The sequence below is a fragment of the Podarcis melisellensis genome (assembly GCF_964234715.1).
Source record: "Podarcis melisellensis genome assembly, chromosome: 6".
NCBI classification, from domain to species: Eukaryota; Metazoa; Chordata; class Lepidosauria; order Squamata; family Lacertidae; genus Podarcis; species Podarcis melisellensis.
Genome location: NC_138538.1, coordinates 71881678 through 71888639, shown reverse-complemented (window position 1 = coordinate 71888639; position 6962 = coordinate 71881678). Strand labels below are relative to the sequence as shown.

The 6962-nt window shown below is 44.2% G+C and overlaps 1 long non-coding RNA gene across 1 annotated transcript; it reads right to left on the bottom strand.

Moving 5' to 3' along the window:
* Positions 1-1013: 1013 nt before the first annotated feature.
* LOC309371541 lies at positions 1014-5979 on the bottom strand. Its single transcript, XR_014169168.1, has 2 exons — positions 3415-5979; positions 1014-1213 (listed from the first exon to the last, which is right to left on the bottom strand). It is a non-coding gene; the product is annotated as an uncharacterized lncRNA (long non-coding RNA).
* Between the last annotated feature and the right edge of the window lie 983 nt (positions 5980-6962).

Sequence of the window (6962 nt, the reverse complement as noted above, 5' to 3'; positions counted from 1 at the left end):
AAGTCCAGTCAAAGGTGACTCTGGGGTTGCAGCACTCATCTCGCTTTCAGGCCGAGGGAGCTAGTGTTTGTCCACAGACAGTTTTTCTGGGTCATATGGCCAGCATGACTAAACCACTTCTGGCACAACAGGACACTGTGATGAGTGACAGAGTGCATGGAAACGCTGTATACCTTCTCGCCGCAGCAGTACCTATTTATCTACTTGTACTGGCATGCTTTCAAACTGCTAGGTTGGCAAGAGCTGGGACAGAGAAACAGGAGCTCACCCCATCGCGGGGATTCGAACCGCTGACCTTCCAATCAGCAAGCCCAAGAGGCTCAGTGGTTTAGACCACAGCACCACCTGCGTCCCCAGTTGACTATAACCCATGATGACCCTACAAGCCACATTTGTCTATGGCTATTCTCATTGCTTCATGGAGGCAAGTATTTCTGCAATGCTGGTCCAGCCACTGAAAAGGTCCTGTTTCGTGTCATCATGAACCTCCACTCATCATCTTCCACGCAGAGATATAGAAAGGGTACAATTCAAGCCGGTAAAATTATTTCTGAGTGGCAGCCGTCTACACACTGTTTCCATGACCAGGACCTGTGTCTTTGCTCCCCACTGCAAAATCCCCACTGAGGAATTGAAGGTGTGGAAAATAAGAGGCCCTCCTCATGATAAAAACATCCATGACTCATTCATTATGAGAAGAGAAAGAGAGAGATTGTGTGCATCCTAAATGAGAGAAATCCTAAATATCAGAGGTAAATCTCAAGAGTTCAACCCTGGGAAGCATTTAGACCCAATGTTTCTCTTAAATTCCTTGTGAGCTAGTTTAACAAAAAAACACTTATTAGAAAAATACTTTACGTCTTCCGCAACTGTAATCCTATATGCTAAGGCTTTATGAGCCCTTTCCTAGCCCACTACCAAGAACAAATGAAATTTAACGTCCCCTAAGACGTTGAGATATAAAATGTTCTATATAGAAATCATGAACCAAACCAAACAGCACACACAAGAAATAGTCTGACATCAGGCATTTAATAGGTAATAATATGTTACATATTGTATATTGTTGTGCGCTGAGATTCCCAGAAGCTTCTCCCAATGACGCTGAAAGCTGATATGATGCATTCTCAGCGATCTCCCCCTTTAGCGTTGATCACCAGCCTGTTAGAGAAGGAAATCATAATCCCCAGGATGATGAACTCACATAGATTCCCTGGAAAAATAAATATCCAACATAAGGCATTAATCAGCCAAGCAGAACTTTTAACCTTTGACGCATACAACTTTAGGTAGGGACAAATTGCATTAAAATTCATTCACCAAAGGCGATACAACTCGTTCCACGGGACATTCTCATCGTATCTGTTGTAGAATTGAGAGTTTCAGTTAATTATCATTTTGATAAAAACCCGTAGAAGGCTGGAGCGTGTTTAAAGTTCGGAACAAGTTGGGTGAGGCTTTCGGTGATGAGAGAGCAGGCTTGGAGCATCTTGCAAAAACCTTCTACTCCCCTGTCAGTGCCACTTCCCAGATCTCTTTTTTTTTAGAAATTAAATGCAGTGTTGGGAAAATGGGGATTTCATTGAAAGCATTGCAAGGAAGAATGTGTGTCTGCCTGCCTGATGTTGCCTGACCGAAGACTTTTTGCTGCTTGAGGTGAAAGTCAAGATAATAATAATAATAATAATAATAATAATAATAATAATAATAATAATTTATTTATACCCTGCCCATCTGGCTGGGCTTCCTCAGCCACTCTGGGCGGCTTTCCAAAAAAATATTAAAATACTGTAATACATCAAACATTAAAAGCTTCCCTAAACAGGGCTGCCTTCAGATGTCTTCTAAAAGTCTGGTAGTTGTTGTTCTCTTTGACATCTGGTGGGAGGGCGTTCCACAGGGAGGGCGCCACTACCGAGAAGGCCCTCTGCCTGGTTCCCTGTAACTTGGCTTCTCGCAGTGAGGGAACCGTCAGAAGGCCCTTGGTGCTGGACCTCAGTGTCCAGGTAGGACGATGGGGGTGGAGACGCTCCTTCAGATATACTGGACCGAGGCCGTTTAGGGCTTTAAAGGTCAGCACCAACACTTTGAATTGTGCTCGGAAACGCACTGGGAGCCAATGTAGGTCTTTCAAGACCGGTGTTATATGGTCTCAGCGGCCGCTCCCAGTCACCAGTCTAGTTGCCGCATTCTGGATTAGTTGTATTTTCCGGGTCACCTTAAAAGGTAGCCCCACGTAGAGCACATTGCAGTAGTCCAAGCGGGAGATAACCAGAGCATGCACCACTCTGGCGAGACAGTCCGCGGGCAGGTAGGGTCTCAGCCTGCGTACCAGATGGAGCTGGTAGACAGCAGCCCTGGACACAGATGGTTCTCACCCTCCTCATGACAGAAACCAACTGAAGTGGCAGCTGAATCTTTCCTCGAAACTGGCTACAAGACAGCATCCTGGGGGGGGGGGGAGAGACATAGCATGGTGGTGGGGCCCCGTGCGCATTTGTTTTAGGGGGCGCTGCACATTTGGCTCCTCACACCACCCTTGCCAGCCCTGTGCCACTTTGTGAGGCTGGGATCCGATCTTAATGTTTTGCCGGGCGAATACTGTAATTCAGATCATATCCCAGCCTCACAAGCGGCGTGAGGCTGGCAGGGCAGCATGAGAATGACGCCACAGCCATGCGCCCTTTGATCCCAGCCTCACAAAGCCTCCTTCTCATGCTGCCCTGCCAGCCCTGAGCTGCTATGTGAGGTTGACTATGTTTTTTTGGGGGGTGCGGTCTGTTGTTTTTTTTTTTAAATAATATTTATTAAGATTTCAACGAAAATACAAAAATGTAAAAAGAAAAAGGAAAAAAAGGAGAAAAAAGACAAAAAGCACAAAATACAGAAAAAATAAAGATGATTAGAAACAAATCAGTCATTCCATATCCTGGCTCCGTGGAAACTGGGCCAAATTAGGATGTTTCTTGATCCAATTTTCCGTTTCTACTCACGGGTACTTGTTTAGAGTCCAATTGTCGACAGGAAAAAGTCAGCGCTCTCCGGCAATGGCAATGCAGCTTCTCTCCGTGAAAATAGCAATCAGTTCGCAGCACCGCGCTGCTCACCCTACTTCGCTCCGGAGCCCCAAAATGGGGTTCCCCGCGAGTAGGGGAGGTGCTCATGGTGCTCTGCCGAACCCTACGCTCCCAGGCTTCCTCCACCTGGGATTTCTAGTGGGTCCCACCTTTGCCGTGGCGGGTTAAAAAACAAAATACACTATACGAGCAACAAAAATACCCAATAAATCAATAGAAACCAATAACAACAACAACAGCAGAAGCAACAACAACAAACAATAATAAACTAGAGGGCCACCGCTTCCCCACCTCTGATTTAAAGCAGAAATATAGAAATAAAACAGAACTATCTTACCATAGTTGGGAATACTGCTTGGGTAAACCTCTCTGCTTGCATAGTCTGCTTTCCAGGAGCTGCCTGCTAATGGGTAATTTAAACTCTTACTTTCTTATGCTTTTTTTTTTTTTGGTCTTTAGACTGCCCTCCAGTTGGGGTGAGGAACCTTTGCTGTACTACAACTCCCATCATCCCTGGCCATTGGCCCTGCTTGCTAGGGCAGATGGAGGTTATGTAGTTCAACAACATCTGGAGGGCCAATTGTTCCCCACGCCTAACTCAGATGATGCATTCAATCAGAGAATCATCCTTGGCTAGTCCTTCAAATAGGGGACTGTACTCTGTAAAGTAGGAACCTGGTCAACTTGCTTTTTGTTTTAATCTAATTTTTGTCCTCCGTTATCATCCTGTGTCTTATCTTTTATCCTCATTCCTTTCAGTTGTTGCAAAGGTCTCAAATAGTTTACTCTACGGTAGACCCACTGAAATACTTTAATAAGCACTTAACATTTATTTCGCACCCTTCACAGAAATGTCAGCGAGCACTTCACACTTGGAAACAAACCACGTTAAAAATAGCTGAACAAAATGTCTTCATGCCGGGATATATACTTTTGCAGTTGACATGAGTGGGACTACTTTAAATAAAGTGGCACATTTTATGCATTTAGGTATATTAATGTATGCAGCAATATATTCTGGTTTGATTTTTATTGGGGTTTTTTGTTTGATTTCTGTTATAAACTACCTCAAGAAAAAAACACACTAAAATTGAGCATTTCTGTATTATAAATACTCTGTTGAGCCAGTGCAGTCTTTGCCACTCTGGTCCTGTCCCCCCCCCCCAAGGGTTTTGAACTACAACTCCCATAATCCCCAGCCAACCTGTTTAATAGTCAGGGATGATGGGCTTTGTAGTCCAAACCATTTAGAGGGTACCAGGTTGGCAAAGGTTGGGCTGCTGGCTTTGTTTTTGGCTTCTTCAACCGTGGAAAGGTGACAAAGTGTGCCTCTGTGGCTGTCTCTGAGTAGTTTAAAAAAACAAAAAGGTAAAGGACCCCTGGACGGTTAGTCCAGTCAAAGGCAACTATAGGTTTGCAGCGCTCATCTTGCTTTCAGGCCGATGGAGCCGGCATTTGTCCACAACACAACAGAGAGACGGAAAGGTTATTATTTTGTCCCTTTGCTGCATATGCTGAAACATCTAAAGGTCAGGTCTAAATGCACACAGACATGCTAGTTTACCATGAGATATGTCACAAAAATCTGCCTTCTTCCACATAGCATACTACTCAGAGAGGCGGGTGGCGCTGTGGTCTAAACCGCTGAGCCTCTTGGGCTTGCCGATCGGAAGGTTGGCGGTTTGAATCCGCATGACAGGATGAGCTCTGTCCCAGCTTCTGCCAGCCTAGCAATTCGAAAGCACACCAGCGCGAGTAGATAAATAGATACCACTTCGGTGGGAAGGTAGACGGCATTTCAGTGCCCTCTGGTTTCCGTCACGGTGTCCCGTTGCGCCAGAAGCGGTTTAGTCATGCTGGCCACATGACCCAGAAAGCTGTCTGTGGACGAACTCCGGCTCCCTTGACCTGCAAGCGAGATGAGCACCGCAACACCATAGTCGCCTTTGACTGGACTTAACCGTCCAGGGGTCCTTTACCGTTTAGCTCTACTGATGAAACGGATGACTTTATATCCCTGATAATAAATAAGCTGGAGTGCTGATTTGCTTCAGATCTTGGCAAAGCAATTGCTCATGCCACCCTTTTCAATGTGATTCATGTGTGCACTCAAAGGACGACATCAGAGCCCAAGTCATTTGCATGTGGTCAGCAACTTGTCAGATTCCGAGTTCATACAGAACAAAATTATGCAAAGCCCTTTCCTTTATTTCGTTGCTTTTTTCTTTCCGGATGAATTCCTCGGGGAGTTTTTCTTTCCCAGGCTGGTGTTGCTCATTTGTGGAACTCATTTGCACCTTTTAAGATCAGTAGCAATGAGAATGTAAATCCATCTCTCCGGCTCTCTTCTTATTTCTTCCAACATCGGCTCTTTGACATTTAATGAAAGGCATTATATAAAAGGAAGGAATTGTTCCACTGTCATGCTATGAATTCCAGCGAAACAGTGGCATTCTAAAGTATTCTCAGTTAATCTCATTTATGACAGGCAGCTTTGTGTGAGAACATGTTCATTAGTTAAAGGTGAACTTGAGAAGTGCACCAGTTTCAAAATGTGCTCAGCTTTCCCAATGAGCATTTAATTTGTTTCTTGGGGAGCCTCTTCCGAGTGCATATTTCTCCTCTCAGTGATGTCACTCTCCCGTGCAAATGCCATAAATCAGAACCGATCGTATGCGAAATACCATATCTATATCTATTGCATAGCCTTACTAATTTCAGACGGCAAAAGCATTTTTTTAAAAGGTGAGGAGGTCATGGGAGAGACTCATTCATGCTAAGAAAGAACTGCTTCATTCCTACAATTGAGCTTCAACTGAAAATAAGAATTGAGAATAGTACCAAACTGTACCTTTACTTGAGCAGCTGTTTATATTATAAAAACAATATCTAGCAACTGTCTCATGACAACTGAGTGTGTCAAGCAATTAGATAATTTGTAATTGACTAACCACCTGCTTTTTAACTCATTAATCATTTGCAAAACGATCATTTCAACATGTGTATTTATATATTGGCATATTTATTCACTTGCCTATACAGTGGTACCTCGGGTTACATGTGCTTCAGGTTACATACACTTCAGGTTACATACGCTTCAGGTTACAGACTCCGCTAACCCAGAAATAGTACCTCGGGTTAAGAACTTTGCTTCAGGATGAGAACAGAAATTGTGCTCCGATGGCCCGGCAGCAGCAGGAGGCCCCATTAGCTAAAGTGGTGCTTCAGGTTAAGAACAGTTTCAGGTTAAGAACGGACCTCCAGAACGAATTAAGTACTTAACCCGAGGTACCACTGTAAGAAGATTGCTGTTTGAATGAGACAGATTGAAGGGAGAGGGGAACGGTTAATCATTAATATTATCTACACATAGTAAATTCCTGCACTCTGCTAGGATGGTCAAAACAGCCCAAAATTGCAGTTGCTTGCAAAAGTCTAAATCAGACAGGTCAGGAGGTCGTTTTCTGCCTAACCAGCTACTTGAAACTGCTGATGCTAGCTACAGGTCAGAAGGTCGCTTCCTGCCTAGCCAGAAAACTGCTGTTAACCGAGAAAACCACTAGCAAGATGTTTCCTACTTTACTTCTGCTTAGTAATGCAAGAATAAGAAGAGATACGAAGGGAATGCTTAGCTAGCAAAAGAAGACACGTGTACAAGGAGGTGGGAGGGAGTGCTTGGCTTAGCAGAAAGACAGGAATGTTTAGCAAGCAATAAAATGTGTTAAGCAAGCAATATTTGCTAGCCGATTGGGGAAGTCTGGGGGTATAAGAAAGTCTGCTGAAGTGTCTTGCTTTACAGCCAGTATTTCTAGGAACTAACTAGCAGGCTGTCTCTGAGTACAGACCTTGACTCTGTGCTCAGATCTCAATAAACTCTTTTTCTCC